This window comes from Cavia porcellus, unplaced genomic scaffold, assembly GCF_034190915.1.
Source record: "Cavia porcellus strain 051 isolate PalLab524CR breed Dunkin Hartley unplaced genomic scaffold, mCavPor4.1 scaffold_2, whole genome shotgun sequence".
Lineage (NCBI taxonomy): Eukaryota > Metazoa > Chordata > Mammalia > Rodentia > Caviidae > Cavia > Cavia porcellus.
In genome coordinates, this window is record NW_026947485.1 from 151814527 (window position 1) to 151840999 (window position 26473).

Below are 26473 nucleotides of genomic sequence, written 5' to 3' on the forward strand. Positions count from 1 at the left end.
GGAGTGAGGAAATACACGGTGTGGTGTGAATCCGAGGGATTGAATCAGGATAGACAGTGAGTGGCATGTAGCATGGGGAAAAGCACCAGGTGTGGTCAGCATGGGGACGTGAGGAAACATTCAGTGGCAATTTAGGATAGGTTTCTGAAAAATATCGAGGTTTGGTGCGCATTGTAAGGGTTTCTAACAGGCCATGCACTAGCAGGGGTGAGAAAATAAATCACAGTGTGGTGTGAATCGGAGGGCCTGAATCAGGATAGGCAGTGATTGGTAATGTAAAATGCAGAAAAGCACCACGGGTTGTTCAGCATGTGGAGGTCAGGAAACATGCAATGGCAATGTAGGATAGGTTTCTGAAAAACATCACGGGGTGTTGAGAATTGTAACTGTTTCAAACAGGCCATTCACTAGTAGGAGAGAGAAAATCATCACAGGGTGGTGTGAATCGGAGGGCCTGAATTAGGATAGGCAGTGCGTGGCAATGTAGGATGGAGAAAAGCACCGCGGGTTGGTCAGCATCGGGTGGTTCCAAACATGCAATGACAATGGAGGATAGGATTCTGAAAAACATGGCGGGGTGGAGAAAATTGTAAGGGTTTCTAACCGGCCATTCACTAGTAGGAGTGAGAAAAACATCACGGTGTGGTGTGAATCGGAGGGCCTGAATTAGGATAGGCAGTGAGTGGCAATATAGGATGGAGAAAAGCACCACAGGGTGATCAGCATGGGGAGGTCCGGAAACATGCAGTGTAGGATAGGTATCTGAAAAACAACGGGGGTGGTGCGCATTGTAAAGGTTTCTAACAGGCCATTAACTAATAGGAGTGAGAAATACATCATGGTGTGGTGTGAATGGGATGGCCTGAATCAGGATAGGCAGTGAGTGGTAATGTAAAATGGAGGAAAGGACCACGGGTTTGTCAGCATGGGAGATCAGGAAACATGCAGTGGCAATGTAGGATAGGTTTCTGAAAAATATCGCAGGATTGTGTGCATTGTAAGGGTTTCTAACAGGCCCTTCACTAGCAGGAGTGAGAAAAAATCAATGGTGTGGTGTGAATCGGAGGGCCTGAATCAGGATAGGCAGTGAGTGGTAATGTAAAATGGAGAAAAGCACCACGGGTTGGACAGCAAGGGGAGGTCAGGAAACATGCAATGGCAATGTAGGTTAGGTTTCTGAAAAACATCACGGGGTGTTGAGAGGTAAGGATTTCTAACAGGCCATTAACTAGTAGGAGTGAGAAATACATCATGGTGTGGTGTGAATCGGAGAGCCTGAATCAGGATAGGCAGTGAGTGTTAATATAAAAGGGAGAAAAGCACCGCGGGTTGGTCAGCATGGGGAGGTCATTGTAAGGGTTTCTAACAGGCCACTCACATAGTTGGAGTTTGAAAAATATCACGGGGTGGTGTTAATCCGAGTGCCTGAATTAGGAAAAACAGTGAGTGGCAATGTAAAATGGAGAAAAGCACAACAGGTTGGTCAACATGGAGAGGCTCGAAACATGCAATGGCAATGTAGGATAGGTTTCTGAAAAACATCGCAGGGTGGAGAAAATTGGAAGGGTTTCTATCAGGCCATTTACTAATAGGAGTGAGAAAATCATCACGGTGTGGTGTGAATCGGAGGGGCTGAATCAGGATAGGGAGTAAGCGGCAATGTAGGATGGAGAAAAGCACCGGGGTTGGTCAGCATGGGGAGGGCAGGAAACATGCAGTGGCGATGTAGGAGAGGTTTCTGAAAAACATCGCAGGGTGGTGCCTATTGTAAGGGTTTCTAACGATCTATTCACTAGTAGGAGTGAGAAATACATCATGGTGTAGTGTGATTCAGAGGGCTTGGATCAGGATACACAGTGAGTGGCAATGTAGCATGGGGAAAAGCACCAGGTGTGGTCAGCATGGGGAGGTCAGGAAACTTGCAGTGGCAATGTAGGATATATTTCTGAAAAACATCACGGGTGGTGAGAATTGTAAGGGTTTCTAACAGGCCATTCACTAGTAGGAGTGAGAAAAACATCACGGGTTGGTGTGAATCGGAGGGCCTGAATTAGGATTGGCAGTGAGTGGCAATGTAGGATGGAGAAAAGCACCACGGGGTGGTCAGCATGCGGAGGTCAGAAAACATGCAGTGGCAATGTAGGATAGGTTTCTGAAAAACAACGCGGGTGGTGCACATTGTAAGGGTTACTAACAGGCCATTCACTAGTAGGAGTGACAAAAATTTCAAGGGGTGGTGTGAATCAGAGTGTCTGAATCAGGATAGGCAGTGAGTGGCAATGTAGGATGCAGAAAAGCACCATGTGGTGGTCAGGATGGAGAGGTCAGGAAACATGCAGTGGCAATGTAGGAGAGGTTTCTGAAAAAAATCACGGGGTGGTGTGTATCGTAACGGTTTCTAACAGGCCATTCAATAGTAGGAGTGAGAAAAACATCACAGGGTGGTTTGAATCCGAGTGCCTGAATTATGATAGGCAGTGAGTGACAATGTAGGATGGAGAAAAGCACTACAGGGTGGTCAGCATGGGGAGGTCAGGAAACATGCAGTGGCAATGTAGGATAGGTTTATGAAAAACAATGCGGGTGGTGCGCATTGTAAGAGTTTCTAAAAGGCCATTCATTGGTAGGAGTGAGAAATACATCACGGTGTGGTGTGAATCCGAGGGCCTGAATCAGGAAAGGCAGTGAGTGGCAATGTAGGATGGAGAAAAGCACCACGGGGTGGTCAGAATTGGGAGGTCAGGAAACTTGCAGTGGCAATGTAGGATAGGTTTCTGAAAAACATCTTGGTGTGGTGCGCATTGTAAGGCTTTCTTAAAGGCCCTTCACATGTAGGAGTGAGAAAAACATCAGGGGTGGTGTGAATCGGAGGGCCTGAATTAGGATAGGCAGTGAGTGGCAATGTAGGATGGAGAAAAGCACCTCGGGGTGGTCATGATGGGGAATTCAGGAAACATGCAGTGGCAATGTAGAATAGGTTTCTAAAAAACATCGCAAGGTGGTGCGCATTGTACGGGTTTCTAACAGGCCATTCACTAGAAGGAGTGAGAAAAATATCACGGCGTGGTGTGAATCAGAGGGCCTGAATTAGGATAGGCAGTGAGTGGTAATGTATAATGGAGAAAAGCACCACGGGTTGGTCAGCATGGGGAGGTCAGGAAACATGCAGTGGCAATGTAGGATACGTTTCTGAAAAACATCGCAGGTGGTGAGAATTGTAAGGGTTTCTAACAGGCCATTCACTAGTAGGAGTGAGAAAAACATCACGGGGTGGTGTTAATCAGAGGGCCTGAATTAGGATAGGCAGTGAGTGGCAATGTAGGATGGAGAAAAGCACCACGGGGTGGTCAGCAATGGGAGGTCAGGAAACATGCCGTGGCAATGTAGGATAGGTATCTGAAAAACCACGTGGGTGGTGTGCATTGTAAGGGTTTCTAACAGGCCATTCATTAGTAGGAGTGACAAAAACATCACAGGGTGGTGTGAATCAGAGGGCCTGAATCAGGATAGGCAGTGACTGGCAATGTAGGATGGAGAAAACCACCAAGGGGTGGTCAGCATGGGGAAGTCAGGAAACATGCAGTGGCAATGTAGGATAGGTTTCTGAAAAAAATCGTGTGGTGATGCGCATTGAAATGGTTTCTAACAGGCCATTCACAAGTAGCAGTGAGAAAATCATCACCCGTTGGTGTGTATTGGAAGGCCTGAATCAGGATAGGCTGTTAGTGGCAATGTAAAACTGAGAAAAGCAGCTCGGGGTGATCAGCATAGGGAAGTCAGGAAACATGCAATGGCAATGTAGGATAGGTTTCTGAAAAACATCGCAGGGTGGAGAAAATTGGAAGGGTTTCTAACAGGCCATTTACTAATAGGAGTGAGAAAATCATCACGGTGTGGTGTGAATCGGAGGGGCTGAATCAGGATAGGGAGTAAGCGGCAATGTAGGATGGAGAAAAGCACCGGGGTTGGTCAGCATGGGGAGGGCAGGAAACATGCAGTGGAGATGTAGGAGAGGTTTCTGAAAAACATCGCGTGGTGGTGCCTATTGTAAGGGTTTCTAACAATCTATTCACTAGTAGGAGTGAGAAATACATCATGGTGTGGTGTGATTCAGAGGGCCTGGATCAGGATACACAGTGAGTGGCAATGTAGCATGGGGAAAAGCACCAGGTGTGGTCAGCATGGGGAGGTCAGGAAACTTGCAGTGGCAATGTAGGATATATTTCTGAAAAACATTACGGGTGGTGAGAAATGTAAGGGTTTCTAACAGGCCATTCACTAGTAGGAGTGAGAAAAACATCACGGGTTGGTGTGAATCGGAGGGCCTGAATTAGGATTGGCAGTGAGTGGCAATGTAGGATGGAGAAAAGCACCACGGGGTGGTCAGCATGCGGAGGTCAGAAAACATGCAGTGGCAATGTAGGATAGGTTTCTGAAAAACAACGCGGGTGGTGCACATTGTAAGGGTTACTAACAGGCCATTCACTAGTAGGAGTGAGAAAAACTTCAAGGGGTGGTGTGAATCAGAGGACCTGAATCAGGATAGGCAGTGAGTGGCAATGTAGGATGCAGAAAAGCACCATGTGGTGGTCAGGATGGAGAGGTCAGGAAACATGCAGTGGCAATGTAGGAGAGGTTTCTGAAAAAAATCACGGGGTGGTGCTCATTGTAAGGGTTTCTAACATGCCATTCATTAGTTGCAGTTTGAAAAATATCACGGGGTTTTGTTAATCCGAATGCCTGAATTAGGAAAGGCTGTGAGTGGCAATGTAAAATGGAGAAAAGCACAACAGGTTGGTCAACATGGGGAGGTTCGAAACATGCAGTGGCAATGTAGGATAGGTTTCTGAAAAACATCGCAGGGTGGAGAAAATTGTAAGGGTTTCTAACAGGCCATTCACTAGGAGGAGTGAGAAAAACATCACGGTGTGGTGTGAATCGGAGGGGCTGAATCAAGATAGGGAGTAAGTGGCAATGTAGGATGCAGAAAAACACCAGGTGTGGTCAGCATGGGGAGGGTGAGGAAACATGCAGTGGCAATGTAGGATAGGTTTCTGAAAATCATCTTGGGGTGGTGCGCATTGCAAGGCTTTCTTAAAGGCCCTTCACTTACAGGAGTGAGAAAAACATCAGGGGTGGTGTGAATCGAAGGGCCTGAATTAGGATAGGCAGTGAGTGACAATGTAGGATGGAGAAAAGCACCATGGGTTTGTCAGCATGTGGAGGTAAGGAAATATGCAGTGGCAATTTAGGATAGGTTTCTGAAAAACATCGCGGGGTGGTGCGCATTGTAAGGATTTATAACAGGCCATTCACTAGCAGGAGTGAGAAAAAAATCACGGCGTGGTGTGAATCGGAGGGCCTGAATCAGGATAGGCAGTGAGTGGTAATGTAAAATGGAGAAAAGCACCACGGGTTGGTCGGCATGGGGAGGTCAGGAAACATGAAGTGCAGTGTAGGATAGGTTTCAGAAAAACATCGCTGTGTGGTGAGAATTGTAAGGGTTTCTAACAGGCCATTTACTAGTAGGAGTGAGAAAAACATAACGGGTTGGTTTGAATCGGAGGGCCTGAATCAGTATAGGCAGTGAGTGACAACGTAGGATGGAGAAAAGCACCAAGGTGTGGTCAGCATGGGGAGGTCAGGAAATATGCAGTGGCAATGTAGGATAGGATTCTGAAAAACATCGCGGGGTTGTGCGCATTGTAAAGGTTTCTAACAGTCCATTCTATAGTAGGAGTGAGAAATACATCATGGTGTGGTGTGAATCAGAGAGCCTGAATCAGGATGGACAGAGAGTGGTAATGTAGCATGGAGAAAAGCACCAGGGGTCGTCAACAAATGGAGGTCAGGAAACATGCAGGGGCAATGAAAGTTAGGTTTCTGAAAAAAATCGTGTGGTGGTCCACTTTGAAATGGTTTCTAACAGGCCATTAACTAGTAGGAGTGAGAAAAACATCACGGTTTGGTGTGTATCAGAGGGAATTAATCAAGATAGGCAGTGAGTGACAATGGAAAATTGAGAAAAGCACCACGGGGTGATCAGCATGGGGAAGTCAGGAACCATGCAGTGGCAATATAGGATAGGTTTCTGATGAACATCGCAGTCTGGTGAGCATTGTAACGTTTCTAACAGGAAATTTACTAGTAGGACTGAGAAAAACATCACGGGGTGGTGTGAATCGGAGGGCCTGAATCAGGATAGGCAGAGAGTGGCAATGTAGGATGGAGAAAAGCACCACGGGATGGTCAGGATGGGGAGGTCAGGAAACATGCAGTGGCAATGTAGGATAGGTTTCTGAAAAACATCGCCAGGTGGTGTGCATTGTAAGGCTTTCTAACAGGCCATTCACTAGTAGGAGTGAGAAAAACATCACGGGGTGGTGTGAATTGGAGGGCCTGAATTAGGATAGGCAGTGAATGGCAATGTAGGATGGATAAAAGCACCACAGAGTGGTCACCATTGGGAGGTCAGGACACATGCAGTGGCAATGTAGGATAGGTTTCTGAAAAACATCGCGGGTGGTGAGAATTGTAAGGGTTTCTAACAGGCCATTCACTAGTAGGAGTGAGAAAAACATCACAGGGTGGTGTGAATCAGAGGGCCTGAATTAGGATAGGCAGTGAGTGGCAATGTAGGATGGAGAAAAGCACCACGGGGTGGTCAGCATGGAGAGGTCAGGAAACATGCAGTGTAGGATAGGTATCTGAAAAACAACGCGGGTGGTGCACAATGTAAGGGTTTCTAACAGGCCATTCACTAGTAGGAGTGAGAAAAACATCACGGGGTGGTGTGAATCAGAGGGCCTGCATTAGGATAGGCAGTGAGGGGCAATGTAGGTTGGAGAAAAGCACCACGGGGTGGTCAGAATGGGGAGGTCAGGAAACATGCATTGGCTATGTAGGATATGTACCTGAAACACATCGTGGGGTGGTGCGCATTGTAATGGTTTGTAACAGGCCATTAACTAATAGGAGTGAGAAATACAACAGGGTGTGGTGTGAAAGGGAGATCCTGAATCAGAATAGGCAGTGAGTGGTAATGCAACATGGAGAAAAGGACCATGGGTTTGTCAGCATGGGAAGGTCAGGAAACATGCAGTGGCAATGAAGGATAGGTTTCTGAAAAATATCGCGGGGTGGTGCGCATTGTAAGGGTTCCTAACAGGCCATTCACTAGCAGGAGTGACAAAAAATCAACTGTGTGGTGTGAATCAGAGAGCCTGAATCAGGATATGCAGTGAGTGGTAATGTAAAATGGAGAAAAGCACCACGGGTTGGTCAGTAAGGGGAGGTCAGGAAACATGCAGTAGCAATTTAGGATCGGTTTGTGAAAAACATCGCGGGTTGGTGCACATTGTAAGGATTTCTAACAGGCCATTCACTAGCAGGAATAAAAAAAAAAATCACGGCGTGGAGTGAATCGGAGGGCCTGAATTAGGATAGGCAGTGAGTGGTAATGTAAAATGGAGAGGAGCACCACGGGTTGGTCAGCAAGGGGAGGTCAGGAAACATGCAATGTCAATGTAGGTTAGGTTTCTGAAAAACATCACGGGGTGTTGAGAATTGTAAGGGTTTCTAACAGGCCATTCACTAGTAGGAGTGAGAAAAACATCACGGGGTGGTGTAATCGGAGGGCCTTAATTACGATTGGCAATGAGTGGCAATGTAGGATGGAGAAAAGCACCAAGGGGTGGTCAGCATAGGGAGGTCAGAAAACATGCAGTGGCAATGTGGGATAGGTTTCTGAAAAACAACGCGGGTGGTGCGCATTGTAAGGGTTTCTAACAGGCCATTCACTAGTAGAAGTGAGAAAAACATCACGGGTTTGTGTGAGTCAGAGTGCATGAATCAGGATAGGCAGTGAGTGGCAATGTAGGATGGAGAAAAGCACCATGGGGTGGTCAGGATGGAGAGGTCAGGAAACATGCAGTGGCAATGTAGGAGAGGTTTCTGAAAAACATCACGGGGTAGTGCATATTGTAACGGTTTCTAACAGGCCATTCACTAGTAGGAGTGAGAAATACATCAAAGTGTGGTGTGAATCAGAGGGCCTGAATAAGTATAGCCAGTGAGTGGCAATGTAGCATGGGGAAAAGCACCAGGTGTGGTCAGCATGGGGAGGTCAGGAAACATGCAGTTGCAATGTTTGATAGGTTTCTGAAACACATCGCGGGGTGTGGCGCATTGTAAGTGTTTCTAACAGGCCATTCAATAGTAGGAGTGAGAAAAACATCACAGGGTGGTTTGAATCCGAGGGCCTGAATTATGATAGGCAGTGAGTGGCAATGTAGGATGGAGAAAAGCACCACGGGGTGGTCAGCATGGGGAGGTCAGGAAACTTGCAGTGGCAATGTAGGATAGGATTCTGAAAAACAACGCGGGTGGTGCGCTTTGTAAGAGTTTCTAAAAGGCCATTCACTGGTAGGAGTGAGAAAAATATCACGTCATGGTGTGAATCCAAGGGCCTGAATCAGGATAGGTAGTGAGTGGCAATGTAGGATGCAGAAAAGCACCTTGGGGTGGTCATGATGGGGAGGTCAGGAAACATGCAGTGGCAATGTAGGATAGGTTTCTGAAAAACATCGCGGGGTGGTGCCCATTGTAAGGGTTTCTAACAGGACATTCACTAGTAGGAGTGTGAAAAACATCACGGGCTGGTGTGCGTCGGAGGGCCAGAATTAGGATAGGCAGTGAGTGGCAATGTAAAATGGAGAAAAGCACCACGGGTTGGTCAGCATGGGGAGGTCAGGAAACATGCAGTAGCAAATTAGGATAGGTTTGTGAAAAACATCGCGGGTTGGTGCGCATTGTAGGGATTTCTAACAGGCCATTCACTAGCAGGAATGAGAAAAAAATCACGGCGTGGTGTGAATGGGACGGCCTGAATTATGATAGGCAGTGAGTGGTAATGTATAACGGCGAAAAGCAGCACGGGTTGGTCAGCATGGTGAGCTCAGGAAACATGCAGTAGTAATGTAGGATAGGTTTCTGAAAAACATCGCGGTGTGGTGAGAATTGTAAGGGTTTCTAACAGGCCATTCACTAGAAGGAGTGAGAAAAACATCACGGGGTGGTGTGAATCAGAGGGCCTGAATTAGGATAGGCAATGAGTGCAATGTAGGATGGAGAAAAGCACCACGGGGTGGTCAGCATGGGGAGGTCAGGAAACATGCAGTGTAGGATAGGTATCTGAAAAACATCGTGGGGTGGTGCGAATTGTAATGGTTTGTAACAGGCCATTAACTAATAGGAGTGAGAAATACAACATGGTGTGGTGTGAATGGGATGGCCTGAGTCAATATAGGCAGTGAGTGGTAATGTAAAATGGAGAAAAGGACCACTGGTTTGTCAGCATGGGGAGATCAGGAAACATGAAGTGGCAATGTAGGATAGGTTTCTGAAAAATATCGCGGGGTGGTGCGCATTGTAAGGGTTTGTAACAGGCCATTCACTAGCAGGAGTGAGAAAAAATCAACAGTGCAGTGTGAATCGGAGGGCCTGAATCAGGATAGGCAGTGAGTGGTAATGTAAAATGGAGAAAAGCACCACGGGTTGGTCAGCAAGAGGAGGTCCGAAAATATGCAATGGCAATGTAGGTTAGGTTTCTGGAAAACATCACGGGGTGTTGAGAATTGTAAGGGTTTCTAAAAGGCCATTCACTAGTAGGAGTGAAAAAAACATCACGGAGTGGTGTGAGTCGGAGGGCCTGAATTAGGATTGGCAGTGAGTGGCAATGTAGGATGGAGAAAAGCACCACGGGGTGGTCAGCATGGGGAGGTCAGAAAACATGCGGTGCCAATATAGGATTGGTTTCTGAAAAACAACGGGGGTGGTGTGCATTGTAAGGGTTTCTAACAGGCCATTCACTAGTAGGAGTTAGAAAATCATCGGGGTGGTGTGAATCAGAGGGCCTGCATCAGGATAGGCAGTGAGTGGCAATGTAGGATGGAGAACAGCACCATGTGGTGGTCAGGATGGAGAGGTCAGGAAACATCCAGTGGAAATGTAGGAGAGGTTTCTGAAAAACATCACGGGGTGCTGCGTATTGTAACGTTTTCTAACAGGCCATAAAATAGTAGGAGTGAGAAAAACATCACAGGTTGGTTTGAATCCGAGGGCCTGAATTATGATAGGCAGTGAGTGACAATGTAGGATGGAGAAAAGCACTACGGGGTGGTCAGCATGGGGAGGTCAGGAAACATACAGTGGCAATGTAGGATAGGTTTCTGAAAAACAATGCGCGTGGTGCGCATTGTAAGAGTTTTAAAAGGCCATTCATTGGTAGGAGTGAGAAAAGCATCACGGCGTGGTGTGAATCCGAGGGCCTGACTCATGATAGGCAGTGAGTGCCAATGTAGGATGGAGAAAAGCACCACGGGGTGGTTAGAATGGGGAGGTCAGGAAACTTGCAGTGGCAATGTAGGATAGGTTTCTGAAAAACATCTTGGGGTGGTGCGCATTGTAAGGCTTTCTTAAAGGCCCCTCACTTGTAGGAGTGAGAAAAGCATCAGGGGTGGTGTGAATCGGAGGGCTGGAATTAGGATAGGAAGTGAGTGGCAATGTAGGATGGAGAAAAGCACCTTGGGATGATCATGATGGGGAACTCAGGAAACATGCAGTGGCAATGTAGGATAGGTTTCTGAAAAACATCGCGGGTGGTGCCCATTGTAAGGGTTTCTAACAGGACATTCACTAGTAGGAGTGTGAAAAACATCACGGGCTGGTGTGAGTCGGTGGGCCTGAATTAGGATAGGCAGTGAGTGGCAATGTAAATTGGAGAAAAGCACCACGGGTTGGTCAGCATGGGGAGGTCGGGAAACATGCAGTAACAATTTAGGATACGTTTGTGAAAAACATCGCAGGTTGGTGCGCATTGTAAGGATTTCTAACTGGCCATTCACTAGCAGGAATGAGAAAAAAATCACGGCGTGGTGTGAATCGGAGGGCCTGAATTAGGATAGGCTGTGAGTGGCAATGTAGGATGGAGAAAAGCACCACCGGGTGGACAGCATGGGGAGGTCAGGAAACATGCAGTGTAGCATAGGTATCTGAAAAACAACACAGGCGGTGCATTTTATAAGGGTTTCTAACAGGCCATTCACTAGTAGGAGTGAGAAAAACATCACAGGGTGGTGTGAATTGGAGGGCCTGAATCAGGATAGGCAGTGAGTGGCAATGTAGGATGGAGAAAAGCACGATGTGGTGGTCAGGATGGAGAGGTCAGGAAACATGCAGTGGCAATGTAGGAGAGGTTTCTGAAAAACAATGCAGGTGGTGCGCATTGTAAGAGTTTTAAAAGGCCATTCATTGGTAGGAGTGAGAAAAACATCACGGCGTGGAGTGAATCCGAGTGCCTGAATCATGATAGGCAGTGAGTGCCAATGTAGGACGGAGAAAAGCACCCCGGGGTGGTCAGAATGGGGAGGTCAGGAAACTTGCAGTGGCAATGTAGGATAGGTTTCTGAAAAACATCTTGGGGTGGTGCACATTGTAAGGCTTTCTTAAAGGCCCTTCACTTGTAGGAGTGAGAAAAACATCAGGGGTGGTGTGAATCTGAGGGCCGGAAATAGGATAGGAAGTGAGTGGCAATATAGGATGGAGAAAAGCACCTTGGGGTGGTCATGATGCCGAGGTCAGGAAACATGCAGTGGCAATGTAGGATAGGTTTCTGAAAAACATCGCGGGGTGGTGCCCATTGTAAGGGTTTCTAACAGGACATTCACTAGTAGGAGGTGAAAAACATCACGGGATGGTGTGAGTCCGAGGGCATGAATTAGGATAGGCAGTGAGTGGCAATGTAAAATGGAGAAAAGCACCATGGGTTGGTCAGCATGGGGAGGTCATGAAACATGCAGTAGCAATTTAGGATATGTTTGTGAAAAACATTGCGGGTTGGTTCGCATTGTAAGGATTTCTAACAGGCCATTCACTAGCAGGAATGAGAAAAAAATCACAGCGTGGTGTGAATGGGAGGGCCTGAATTAGCATAGGCAGTGAGTGGTAATGTATAATGGAGAAAAGCAGCACGGGTTGGTCAGCATGGGGAGGTCAGGAAACATGCTGTGTTAATGTAGGATAGGTTTCTGAAAAACATCGCGGGTGGTGAGAATTGTAAGGGTTTCTAACCGGCCATTCACTAGTAGGAGTAAGAAAAACATCACGGGGTGGTGTGAATCTGAGGGCCTGAATTAGGATAGGCAGTGAGTGGCAATGTAGGATGGAGAAAAGTACCACAGGGTGGTCAGCACGGGGTGGTAAGGAAACATACAGTGTAGGATAGGTATCTGAAAAACAACGCGGGCGGTGCACATTGTAAGGCTTTCTAACAGGCCATTCACTAGTAGGAGTGAGAAAAACATCACGGTGTGGTGTGAAACGGAGGACCTGAATCAGGATAGGCAGTGAGTGGCAATGTAGCATGGAGAAAAGCACCACGGGGGGGTGAGGATGGGGAGGTCAGGAAACATGCAGTGGCTATGTAGGATAGGTATCTGAAAAACATCGTGGGGTGGTGCGCATTGTAATGGTTTCTAAGAGGCCATTAACTAATAGGAGTGAGAAATACAACATGGTGTGGTGTGAATGGGAGGGCCTGAGTCAGGATAGCAGTGAGTGGTAATGTAAAATGGAGAAAAGGACCACGGGTTTGTCAGCATGGGGAGATCAGGAAACATGCAGTGCCAATGTAGGATAGGTTTCTGAAAAATATCGCGGGGTGGTGCGCATTGTAAGGGTTTCTAACAGGCCATTCACTAGTAGGAGTGAGAAAAACATCACGGGGTGGTGTGAATTGGAGGGCCTGAATAAGGATAGGCAGTGAGTGGTAATGTAAAATGGAGAAAAGCACCATGGGTTGATCAGCAAGGGGAGGTCAGGAAACATGCAATGGCAATGTAGGTTAGGTTTCTGAAAAACATCACGTGGTGTTGAGAATTGTAAGGGTTTCTAACAGGCCTTTCACTAGTAGGAGTGAAAAAAACATCACGGGGTGGTGTGAATCGGAGGGCCTGCATTAGGATTGGCAGTGAGTGGCAATGTAGGATGGAGAAAAGTACCACGGGGTGGTCAGCATGGGGAGGTCAGAAAACATGCAGTGGCAATGTGGGATAGGTTTCTGAAAAACAACGCGGGTGGTGCGCATTGTAAGGGTTTCTAACAGGCCATTCACTAGTAGAGTGAGAAAAACATCAAGGGGTGGTGTGAATCAGAGGGCCTGAATCAGGATAGGCAGTGAGTGGCAATGTAGGATGGAGAAGAGCACCATGTGGTGGTCAGGATGGAGAGGTCAGGAAACATGCAGTGGCAATGTAGGAGAGGTTTCTGAAAAACATCACGGGGTGGTGCGTATTGTAACGGTTTCTAACATTCCATTCAATAGTAGGAGTGAGAAAAACATCACAGGGTGGTTTGAATCCCAGGGCCTGAATTATGATAGGCAGTGAGTGACAATGTAGGATGGAGTAAAGCACTACGGGGTGGTCAGCATGGGGAGGTCAGGAAACATGCAGTGGCAATGTAGGATAGGTTTCTGAAAAACAATGCGTGTGGTGCGCATTGTAAGAGTTTCTATAAGGCCATTCATTGGCAGAAGTAAGAAAAACATCACGGCGTGGTGTGAATCCGAGGGCCTGAATCATGATAGACAGTGAGTGCCAATGTAGGATGGAGAAAAGCACCACGGGTTGGTCAGAATGGGGAGGTCAGGAAACTTGCAGTGGCAATGTAGGATAGGTTTCTGAAAAACATCTTGGGATGGTGCGCATTGTAAGGCTTTCTTAAAGGCCCTTCACTTGTAGGAGTGAGAAAAACATCAGAGGTGGTGTGAATCGGAGGGCCGGAATTAGGATAGGAAGTGAGTGGCAATGTAGGATGGAGAAAAGCACCTTGGGGTGGTCATGATGGGGAACTCAGGAAACATGCGGTGGCAATGTAGGATAGGTTTCTGAAAAACATCGCGGGGTGGTGCCCATTGTAAGGGTTTGTAACATGCCATTCACTAGTAGGAGTGAGAAAAACATCACGGGGTGGTGTGAATCAGAGGGTCTGAATCAGGATAGGCAGTGAGTGGCAATGTAGGATGGAGAAAAGCACCATGTGGTGGTCAGGATGGAGAGGTCAGGAAACATGCAGTGGCAATGTAGGAGAGGTTTCTGAAAAAAATCACGGGGTGGTGTGTATCGTAACGGTTTCTAACAAGGCATTCAATAATAGTATTGAGAAAAACATCAGGGGTGGTGTGAATCGGAGAGCCTGAATTAGGATAGGCAGTGAGTGGCAATGTAGGATGGAGAAACGCACCTTGGGGTGGTCATGATGGGGAGGTCAGGAAACATGCAGTGGCAATGTAGGATAGGTTTCTGAGAAACATCGCGAGGTGGTGCGCATTTTATGGGTTTCTAACAGGACATTCACTAGTACGAGTGTGAAAAACATCACGGGCTGGTGTGAGTCGGAGGGCCTGAATTAGAATAGACAGTGAGTGGCAATGTAAAATGGAAAAAAGCCCCACGGGGTGGTCTACATGGAGAGGTCAGGAAACATGCAGTAGCAATTTAAGATAGGTTTATGAAAAACATCGCGGGTTGGTGCGCATTGTAATGATTTCTAACAGGCCATTCACTAGCAGGAATGAGAAAAAAATCAGGGCGTGGTGGGAATGGGAGGGCCTGAGTCAGGATAGGCAGTGAGTGGTAATGTAAAGTGGAGAAAAGGACCAAGGGTTTGTCAGCATGGGGAGATCAGGAAACATGCAGTGGCAATGTAGGATAGGTTTCTGAAAAATATTGTGGGGTGGTGCGCATTGTAAGAGTTTCTAACAGGCCATTCACTAGCAGGAATGACAAAAAAATCATGGCGTGGTGTGAATCGGAGGGCCTGAATTTAGATAGGCAGTGAGTGGTAATGTATAATGGAGAAAAGCACCATGGGTTGGTCAGCATGGGGAGGTCATGAAACATGCAGTGGTAATGTGGGATAGGTTTCTGAAAAAAATCGTGGGGTCGTGAGAATTGTAAGGGTTTCTAACAGGCCATTCACTAGTAGGAGTGCGAAAAACATCACGGGGTGGTGTGAATCGGAGGGCCTGAATTAGGATAGGCAGTGAGTGGCAATGTAGGATGGAGAAAAGCACCACGGGGTGGTCAGCATGGGGATGTCAGGAAACATGCAGTTTAGGATAGGTATCTGAAAAACAACGTGGGCGGTGCACATTGTAAGGCTTTCTAACAGGCCATTCACTAGTAGGAGTGAGAAAAACATCACGGGGTGGTGTGAATCGGAGGGCCGGAATCAGGATAGGCAGTGAGTGGCAATGTAGGATTGAGAAAAGCACCACGGGGTGGTCAGGATGGGGAGGTCAGGAAACATGCAGTGGCTATGTAGGATAGGTATCTGAAAAACATCGCGGGTTGGTGTGCATTGTAATGATTTCTAACAGGCCATTCACTAGCAGGAATGAGAAAAAAATCAGGGCGTGGTGGGATTGGGAGGGCCTGAGTCAGGATAGGCAGTGAGTGGTAATGTAAAATGGAGAAAAGGACCACGGGTTTGTCAGGATGGGGAGATATGGAAACATACAGAGGCAATGTAGAATATGTTTCTCAAAACATCACGGGGTGGTGCGCATTGTAAGGGTTTCTAACAGGCCATTCAGTAGAAGGAGTGAAAAAAACATCACGGGGTGGTGTGAATCAGAGGTCCTGAATTAGGATTGGCAGTGAGTGGCAATGTAGGATGGAGAAAAGCACCACGGGGTGGTCAGCATGGGGAGGTCAGAAAACATGCAGTGGCAATGTAGGATAGGTTTCTGAAAAACAATGCGGGTGGTGCTCATTGTAAGGGTTTCTAACAGGCCATTCACTAGTAGGAGTGAGAAAAACATCAAGGGGTGGTGTGAATCAGAGGGCCTGAATCAGGATAGGCAGTGAGTGGCAATGTAGGATGGAGAAAAGCACCATGTGGTGGTCAGGATGGAGAGGTCCGGAAACATGCAGTGGCAATGTATGAGAGGTTTCTGAAAAACATCACGGGGCGGTGCGTATTGTCACCGTTTCTAACAGGCCATTCAATAGTAGGAGTGAGAAAAACATCACAGGGTGGTTTGAATCTGAGGGCCTGAATTATGATAGGTAGTGAGTGACAATGTAGGATGGAGAAAAGCACTACGGGGTGGTCAGCATGGTCAGGTCAGGAAACATGCAGTGGCAATGTAGGATAGGTTTCTGAAAAACAATGCGGGTGGTGCACATTGTAAGAGTTTCTAAAAGGCCATTCATTGGCAGGAGTGAGAAATACATCACGGCATGGTGTGAATGCGAGGGCCTGAATCATGATAGGCAGTGAGTGCCAATGTAGGATGGAGAAAAGCACCATGGGGTGGTCAGAATGGGTAGGTCAGGAAACTTGCAGTGGCAATGTAGAATAGGTTTCTGAAAAACATCTTGGGGTGGTGCGCATTGTAATGCATTCTTAAAGGCCCTTCACTTGTAGGAGTGAGAAAAACATCAGGGGTGGTGTGAATCGGAGGGCCTGAATTAGGATAGGCAGTGAGTGGCAATGTAGGATGGAGAAAAGCACCTTGGTGTGGTCATGATGGAGAGGTTAGGAAACATGCAGTGGCAATGTAGGATAGGTTTCTGTAAACATCGCGAGGTGGTGTGCATTTTATGGGTTTCTAACAGGACATTCACTAGTACGAGTGTGAAAAACATCACGGGCTGGTGTGAGTCGGAGTGCCTGAATTAGGATAGGAAGTGAGTGGCAATGTAAAATGGAGAAAAGCACAACGCGTTGGTCAGCATGGAGAGGTCAGTAAACATGCAGTGGCAATGTAGGAAAGGTTTCTTAAAAAAATCGCGGGGTGGTGCGCATTGTAAGGGTTTCTAACAAGCTATTCACAAGTAGGATTGGCAAAAACATCATGGAGTGGTGTGAAGCGGAGGGCCTGAATTAGGATAGGCAGTGAGTGTCAATGTAGGATGGAGAAAAGCACCATGGGTTTGTCAGCATGGGGAGGTAAGGAAACATGCAGTGGCAATTTATAATAGGTTAGTGAAAATCATCGCAGGTTGGTGCGCATTGAAAGGATTTCTAACAGGCCATTCACTAGCAGGAGTGAGAAAAAAATCTCGGCGTGGTGTGAATTAGAGGGCCTGAATGGGTATAGGCAGTGAGTGGCAATGTAGTATGGAGAAAAGCACCATGTGGTGGTCAGGATGAAGAGGTCAGGAAAAATGCAGTGGCAATGTAGGAGAGGTTTCTGAAAAACATCGCGGGGTGGTGCCTATTTTAAGTGTTTCTAACAATCCATTCACTAGTAGGAGTGAGAAATACATCATGGTGTGGTGTGATTCAGAAGGCCTGGATCAGGATAGACTGTGAGTGGCAATGTAGCATGGGGAAAAGAACCAGGTGTGGTCAGCATGGGGAGGTCAGGAAACTTACAGTGGCAATGTAGGATATTTTTCTGAAGCACATCACGGGTGGTGAGAATTGTAAGGTTTTCTAACAGGCCATTCACTAGTAGGAGTGAGAAAAACATCACGGAGTGGTGTGAATCAGAGGGCCTGAAATAGTATAGGCAGAGAGTGGCAATGTAGGATGGAGAAAAGCACCATGGTGTGGTCAGCATTGGGAGTTCTGGAAACATGCAGTGGCAATGTAGGATAGGTATCTGAAAAACAACGCGGGTGGTGCGCATTGTAAGAGTTTCTAACAGGCCATTCATTAGTAGGAGTGAGAAAAACATCAAGGGGTGGTGTGAATCAGAGGGCATGAAACAGGATAGGCAGTTAGTGGCAATGTAGGATGGAGAAAAGCACCATGGGTTTGTCAGCATGGGGAGGTAAGGAAAAATGCAGTGGCAATTTATAATAGGTTAGTGAAAATCATCGCAGGTTTGTGCGCATTGTAAGGATTTCTAACAGGACATTCACTAGCAGGAGTGAGAAAAAAATCACGGCGTGGTGTGAATTAGAGGGCCTGAATGGGTATAGGCAGTGAGTGGCAATGTAGTATGGAGAAAAGCACCATGTGGTGGTCAGGATGGAGAGGTCAGGAAACATGCAGTGGCAATATAGGAGAGGTTTCTGAAAAACATCGCAGAGTGGTGCCTATTGTAAGTGTTCCTAACAAGCCATTCACCAGTAGGAGTGAGAAATACATCATGGTGTGGTGTGATTCAGAAGACCTGGAACAGGATAGACTGTGAGTGGCAATGTAGCATGTGGAAAAGCACCAGGTGTGGTCAGCATGGGGAGGTCAGGAAACTTGCAGTGGCAATGTAGGATATTTTTCTGAAGCACATCACGGGTGGTGAGAATTGTAAGGGTTTCTAACAGGCCATTCACTAGTAGGAGTGAGAAAAACATCACGGAGTGGTGTGAATCAGAGGGCCTGAAATAGGATAGGCAGTGAGTGGCAATGTAGGATGGAGAAAAGCACCATGAGGTGGTCAGCATGGGGAGGTCAGGAAACATGCAGTGGCAATGTAGGATAGGTATCTGAAAAACAACGCGGGTGGTGTGCATTGTAAGGGTTTCTAACAGGCCATTCACTAGTAGGAGTGAGAAAAACATCACGGGGTGGTGTGAATCAGAGGGCATGAATCAGGATAGGCAGTTAGTGGCAATGTAGGATGGAGAAAAGCACCATGTGGTGGTCAGGATGGAGAGGTCAGGAAACATGCAGTGGCAATGTAGGAGAGGTTTCTCAAAAACATCGCGGGGTAGGCGTATTGTAATGGTTTCTAACAGGCCATTCACTAGTAAGAGTGAGAAATACAACAAATTGTGGTGTGAATCAGAGGGCCTGAGTCAGGATCGACAGTGAGTGGCAATGTAGCATGGGGAAAAGCACCAGGTGTTGTCAGCATGGGGAGGTCAGGAAACATGCAGTGGCAATTTTAGATAGGTTTCAGAAAAACATCGCGGTGTGGTGCGCATTGTAAGTGTTTCTAAAAGGCCATTCAATAGTAGGAGTGAGAAAAACATCACAGGGTGATTTGAATCCGAGCGCCTGAATTATGATAGGCAGTGAGTGGCAATGTAGGATGGAGAAAAGCACCACGGTGTGGTCAGCATGGGGAGGTCTGGAAACATGCAGTGGCAATGTAGGATAGGATTCTGAAAAACAACGCGGGTGGTGCGCGTTGTTAGAGTTTCTAAAAGGCCTTTCACTGGTAGGGGTGAGAAAAACATCACGGCATGCTGTGAATTCGAGGGCCTGAATCAGGATAGGCAGTGAGTGGCAACGTAGGATGAAGAAAAGCATCAAGGGGTGGTCAGAATGGGGAGGTCAGGAAACTTGCAGTGGCAATGTAGGATAGGTCTCTGAAAAACATCTTGGGGTGGTGCGCATTATACGGCTTTCTTAAAGGCCCTTCACTTGTAAGAGTGAGAAAAACATCAGTGGTGGTGTGAAACAGAGGGCCGGAATTAGGATAGGAAGTGAGTGGCAATGTAGGATGGAGAAAAGCACCTTGGGGTGGTCATGATGGCGAGGTCAGGAAACATGCAGTGGCAATGTAGGATAGGTTTCTGAAAAACATCGCGGGGTGGTGCCCATTGTAAGGGTTTCTAACAGGACATTCACTAGTAGGAGGTGAAAAACATCACGGGATGGTGTGAGTCCGAGGTCATGAATTAGGATAGGCAGTGAGTGGCAATGTAAAATGGAGAAAAGCACCATGGGTTGGTCAGCATGGGGAGGTCAGGAAACATGCAGTAGCAATTTAGGATAGGTTTGTGAAAAACATCGCGGGTTGGTGCGCAGTGTAAGGATTTCTAACAGGCCATTCACTAGCAGGAATGAGAAAAAAATCATGGCGTGGTGTGAATCGGAGGCCTGAATTAGGAAAGGCAGTGAGTGGTAATGTATAATTGAGAAAAGCACCACGGGTTGGTGAGCATGTGGAGGTCAGGAAACATGCAGTGGTAATGTAGGATAGGTTTCTGAAAAACATCGCGGTGTGGTGAGAATTGTAAGGGTTTCTAACCGGCCATTCACTAGTAGGAGTGAGAAAAACATCACGGGGTAGTGTGAATCGGAGGGCCTGAATTAGGATAGGCAGTGAGTGGCAATGTAGGATGGAGAAAATCACCACGGTGTGGTCAGCATGGGGAGGTCAGGAAACATGCAGTGTAGGATAGGTATCTGAAAAACAACGCGGGCAGTGCACATTGTAAGGGTTTCTAACAGGCCATTCAGTAGTAGGAGTGAGAAAAACATCACGGGCTGGTGTGAATTGGAGGGCCTGAATCAGGATAGGTAGTGAGTGGCAATGTAGGATGGAGAAAAGCACCTCGGAATGGTCAGGATGTGGAGGTCAGGAAACATGCAGTGGCTATGTAGGATAGGTATCTGAAAAATATCGTGGGGTGGTGCACATTGTAATGGTTTCTAACAGGCGATTAACTAATAAGAGTGAGAAATACAACATGGTGTGGTTTGAATGGGAGGGACTGAGTCAGGATAGGCAGTGAGTGGTAATGTAAAATGGAGAAAAGCACCACGGGTTGGTCAGCAAGGGGAGGTCAGGAAACATGCAATGGCAATGTAGGTTAGGTTTCTGAAAAACATCTTGGGGTGGTGCGCATTGTAAGGCTTTCTTAAAGGCCCTTCACTTGTTGAAGTGAGAAAAACATCAGGGGTGGTGTGAATCGGAGGGCCTGAATTAGGATAGGAAGTGAGTGGCAATGTAGGATGGAGAAAAGCACCTCGGGGTCGTCATGATGGGGAGGTCAGGAAACATGCAGTAGCAATGTAGGATAGGTTTCTGAAAAACATCGCGGGGTGGTGCGCATTGTACGGGTTTCTAACAGGACATTCCCTAGTACGAGTGTGAAAGACATCACGGGATGGTGTGAGTCGCAGTGCCTATATTAGGATAGGCAGTGAGTGGCAATGTAAAATGGAGAAAAGCACCAGGGGTTGGTCAGCATGGGGAGGTCAGGAAACATTCAGTGGCAATGTAGGAAAGGTTTCTGAAAAAAATCGCGGGGTGGTGCGCATTGTAAGGATTTCTAAAAAGCCATTCACAAGCAAGAGTGAGAAAAAAATCACAGCGTGGTGTGAATCAGAGGGCCCGAATTAGGATAGGCAGTGAGTGGTAATGTATAATGGAGAAAAGCACCACGGGTTGGTCAGCATGGTGAGGTCAGGAAACTTGCAGTGGCAATGTAGGATAGGTTTCTGAAAAACATCGCGGGTGGTGAGAATTGTCAGGGTTTCTAACAGGCCATTCACTAGTAGGAGTGAGAAAAACATCACGGTGTTGTGTGAATCAGAGGGCCTGAATTAGGATAGGCAGTGAGTGGCAATGTAGGATTGAGAAAAGCACCACGGGGTGGTCAGCATGCGGAGGTCAGGAAACATGCAGTGGCTATGTAGGATAGGTATCTGAAAAACAATGTGGGTGGTGCGCATTGTAATGGTTTCTAACAGGCCATTCATTAGTAGAAGTGACAAAAACAACACGGGGTGGTGTGAATCGGAGGGCCTCAATCAGGATAGGCAGTGACTGGCAATGTAGGATGGAGAAAAGCACCAAGGGGTGGTCAGAATGCGGAGGTCAGGAAACATGCAGTGGGAATGTAGGATAGGTTTCTGAAAAAAATCGTGCGGTGGTTCGCTTGAAATGGTTTCTAACAGGCCATACACTAGTAGCAGTGAGACAATCATCACTGGTTGGTGTGTATCGGAAGGCCTGAATCAGGATGGGCAGAGAGTGGCAATGTAAAACTGAGAAAAGCACCTCGGGGTGATCAGCATGGGGAAGTCAGGAAACATGCAATGGCAATGTAGGATAGGTTTCTAATAAACATCGCAGGGTGGTGCGCATTGTTACGTTTCTAACAGGAAATTTACTAGTAGGACTGAGAAAAACATCACGAGGTGGTGTGAATCAGAGTGCCTGAATCAGGCAGGATAGGCAGTGAGTGGCAATATAGGATGGAGTAAAGCAACACGGGGTGGTCAGGATTGGGAAGTCAGGAAACATGCAGTGACAATGTAGGATAGGTTTCTATAAAACATCGTGGGGTTGTGCTCATTGTAAGGATTTCTAACAGGCCATTAACTAGTAGGAGTGAGAAATACATCATGGTGTGGTGTGAATCGGAGGGCCTGAATCAGGATAGGCAGTGAGTGTTAATATAAAATGGCAAAAGCACCATGGATTGGTCACCATGGGGAGGTTAGGAAACATGCAGTGCCAATGTAGGATAGTTTTCTGAAAAACATTACAGGGTGGTGCTCATTGTAAGGGTTTCTAACAGGCCCTTCATTAGTTGGAGTTTGAAAAATATCACGGGGTGGTGTTAATCCGAGTGCCTGAATTAGGAAAGGGAGTGAGTTGCAATGTAAAATGGAGAAAAGCACAACAGGTTGTTCAACATGTAGAGGTTCGAAACATGCAGTGGCAGTGTAGGATAGGTTTCTGAAAAACATCGCAGGGTGGAGAAAATTTTAAGGGTTTCTTACAGGCCATTCATTAGTAGGAGTGAGAAAAACATCACGGTGTGGTGTGAATGGGAGGGGCTGAATCAGGATAGGGAGTAAGTGGCAATGTTGGATGGAGAAATACACCAGGGGTGATCAGCATGGGGAGGGCAGGAAACATGCAGTGGCAATGTAGGATAAGTTTCTGAAAAACATCTTGGGGTGGTGCGCATTGCAAGGATTTCTTAAAGGCCCTTCACTTATAGGAGTGAGAAAAACATCAGTGGTGGTGTGAATCGAAGGGCCTGAATTAGGATAGGCAGTGAGTGACAATGTAGGATGGAGAAAAGCACCATGGGTTTGTCAGCATGGGGAGGTAAGGAAACATGCAGTGGCAATGTAGGATAGGTTTCGGAAAAACATCGCGGGGTGGTGCAAATTGTAAGGGTTTCTAACAGGCCATTGACTAGTAGGAATGAGAAAAACATCACTGGGTGGTGTGAATCGGAGGGCCTGAATTAGAATACGCATTGAGTGGCAATGTCAGATTGAGAAAAGCACTACTGCTTGGACATCATGGGGAGGTCAGGAAACATGCATTGGCAATGTAGGATAGGTTTCTGAAAAACATCGAGGGGTGGTGCAAATTGTAAGGGTTTCTAACAGGCCATTGACTAGTAGGAGCCAGAAAAACATCACGGTGTGGTGTGAATTGGAGATACTGAATTAGGATAGGCAGTGAGTGGCAAGGTAGGATGAATAAAAGCACCACGGGGTGGTCAGCATGGGGAGGTCAGGAAACATGCACTGGCAATGTAGGTTAGGTTTTGAAAATCATCGCGGGGTGGTGCGCATTGTAATTTTTTCTAACAGGTCATTCAATAGTAGGAGTGAGAAAAACATCATGGGCTGGTGTGAATCGGAGGTCCTGAATTAGGATAGTCAGTGATTGGTAATGTAGGATGAAGAAAAGCACCACAGGGTGGTCAGGATGGGGAGGTCAGGAAACATGCAGTGGCAGTGTAGGATTGGTTTCTGAAAAACAACGTGGGATGGTGCGCATTGTAAGGCTTTCTAACAGGCCATTGACTAGTAGGAGTGAGAAAAACATCACGGGGTGGTGTGAAGCGGAGGGCCTGAATCAGGATAGGCAGTGAGTGGCAATGTAGGATGGAGAAAATCACCACGGGTTGGTCATCATGGGGAGGTCAGGAAACATGCAGAGGCCATGTAGGATAGGTTTCTGAAAAACATCGCAGGGTGGTGAGAATTGTAATGGATCCTAAGAGGCCATTCACTAGTAGGAGTGAGAAAAACATAACGGGGCGGTGTGAATCCGAGGGCCTATTTTAGGATAGGCTGTGAGTGCCAATGAAGGATGGAGAAAAGCACCACGGTTTGGTCATCATGGGGAGGTCAGAAAACATGCATTGGCAATGTAGGATAGGTTTCTGAAAAACATCGTGGGGTGTTGCGAATTGTAAGGTTTTGTAACAGGCCATTGACTAGTAGGAGAGAGAAAAACATCACGGTGTGGTGTGAATCAGAAGGGCTGAATCAGTATAGGCAGTAAGTGGCAATGTAGGATGGAGAAAAGCACCAGGGGTGGTCAGCATGGGGAGGGCAGAAAACATGCAGTGGCAACGTAGGATATTTTTCTGAAAAACATCCCGCGGTGGTGCGCATTGTAAGGGTTTCTAACAGGCCATTCACTAGAAAGAGTGAGAAAAACATCACGGGGTGGTGTGAATCGGAGGGCCTGAAACAGGATAGGCAGTGAGTGGCAATGTAGGATGGAGAAAAGCACCACGGGTTGGTCAGGATGGGGAGGTCAGGAAACATGCAGTGGCAATGTAGGATAGGTTTCTGAAAAACATTGCGGGGTGGTGCCAATTGTAAGGATTTCTAACAGGCCATTCACTAGTAGGAGTGAGGAAAACATCAGGGGTTGTGTGAATCGGAGGGCCTAAATTAGGAAAGGCAGTGAGTGGCAATGTAAAATGGACAAAAGCACCACGGGGTGGTCAGCATGGGGAGGTCAGGAAACATGCAGTGGCAATGTAAGATAGGTTTCTGAAAAAAATCGTGTGGTGGTGCACATTGAAATGGTTTCTAACGGGCCATTTATTAGTAGGAGTGAGAAAAACATCATGGTGTCGTGTGAATCAGAGGGCCTGACTTAGGATAGGCAGTGAGTGCCAATGTAGAATGGAGAAAAGCACCACGGGGTGGTCAGCATGGGGAGGTCAGGAAACATGCTGTGGCAATGTAAGATAGGTTTCTGAAAAAAAAATCGTGTGGTGGTGCACATTGAAATGGTTTCTAACGGGCCATTTATTAGTAGGAGTGAGAAAAACATCATGGTGTGGTGTGAATCAGAGGGCCTGAATCAGGATAGGCAGTGAGTGGTAATGTAAAATGGAGAAAGCACCACAGGTTGGTAAGCATGGGGAGATCATGAAACATGCAGTGGCAATGTAGGATAGGTTTCTGAAAAACATCGCTTGGTGGTGCGTATTGTAAGGGTTTCTAACAGGCCATTGACTAGTAAGTGCGAGAATAACATCACGGTGTGGTGTGAATCAGAGGGGCTGCATCAGGATAGGCAGCAATTGGCAATGTAGGATGGAGATAATCACCAGTGGTGGTCAGCATGGGGAGGGAAGTAAACATGCAGTGGCAATGTAGGATATTTTTCTGAAAAACATCACGGGGTGGTGGGCATTGTAAGTGTTTCTAACAGGCCATTCACAAGTAGGAGTGAGAAAAACATCACGGGGTCGTGTGAATCGTAGTGCCTGAATTAGGATAGGCAGTGAGAGGCAATGTAGGATGGAGAAAAGCACCATGGAGTGGTCAGCAAGGCGAGGTCAGGAAACAAGCAGTGGCAATGTAGGATAGTTTTCTGAATAACATCACGGGGTAGTGCACATTGTAAGGGTTTCTAACAGGCCATTCACTAGTAGGAGTGAGAAAAACATCACGGGGTGGTGTGATTCAGATATTCTGAATTAGGATACACAGTGAGTGGCAACGTAGGATGGAGAAAAGCACCACGGGGTGGTAAGGATAGGGAGGTCAGGAAACACGCAGTGGCAATGTAGGAGAGGTTTCTGAAAAACATCGCTGGGTGATGCACATTGTAAGGGTTTCTAACAGGCCTTCACTAGTAGGAGTAAGAAATACATCATGGTGTGATGTGAATCAGAGGGCCTGAATCAGGATAGACAGTGAGTGGCAATGTAGCATGGAGCAAAGCACCCGGGGTGGTCAGCATGGGAAGGTCAGGAAACATGCAGTGGCAATGTAGGATATTTTTCTGAAAAACATCACGTGGTGGTGTGCATTGTAAGGGTTTCTAACAGGCCATTCACTAATAGGAGTGAGAAAAACATCACGGGCTTGTGTGACTCAGATGTTCTGAATTAGGATAGGCAGCGATTGGCAATGTAGCATTTAGAAAAGCACCGCTAGGTGGTCAGGATGGGGTGGTCAGGAAAAATGCAGTTGCAATGTAGGACAGGTTTCTGAAAAACATCGCGGGGTTGTGCGCATTGCAAGTGTTTCAAACAGGCCATTCACTAGTAGGAGTGAGATAAACATCACGGGATGGTGTGAATCGGAGGTCCTGAATTAGGATAGGCAGTGAGTGGCAAGGAGGAATAAAGAAAAGCACCACGCGGTGGTCAGCATGGGGAGGTCAGGAAACATGCAGTGGCAATGTAGGTTAGGTTTCTGAAAAACATCGCGGGGTGGTGCGCATTGTAATTATTTCTAACAGGCAATTCACTAGTAGGAGTGAGAAAAATATCACGGGCTGGTGTGAATTGTAGTTCCTGAATTAGGATAGACAGTGAGTGGCAAGGTAGGATAAAGAAAAGAACCACGCGGTGGTAAGCATGGGGAGGTCAGGAAACATGCAGTGGCAATGTAGTTTAGGTTTTGAAAATCATCGCGGGGTGGTGCGCATTGTAATTTTTTCTAACAGGCCATTGACTAGTAGGAGTGAGAAAAACATCACGGGGTGGTGTGA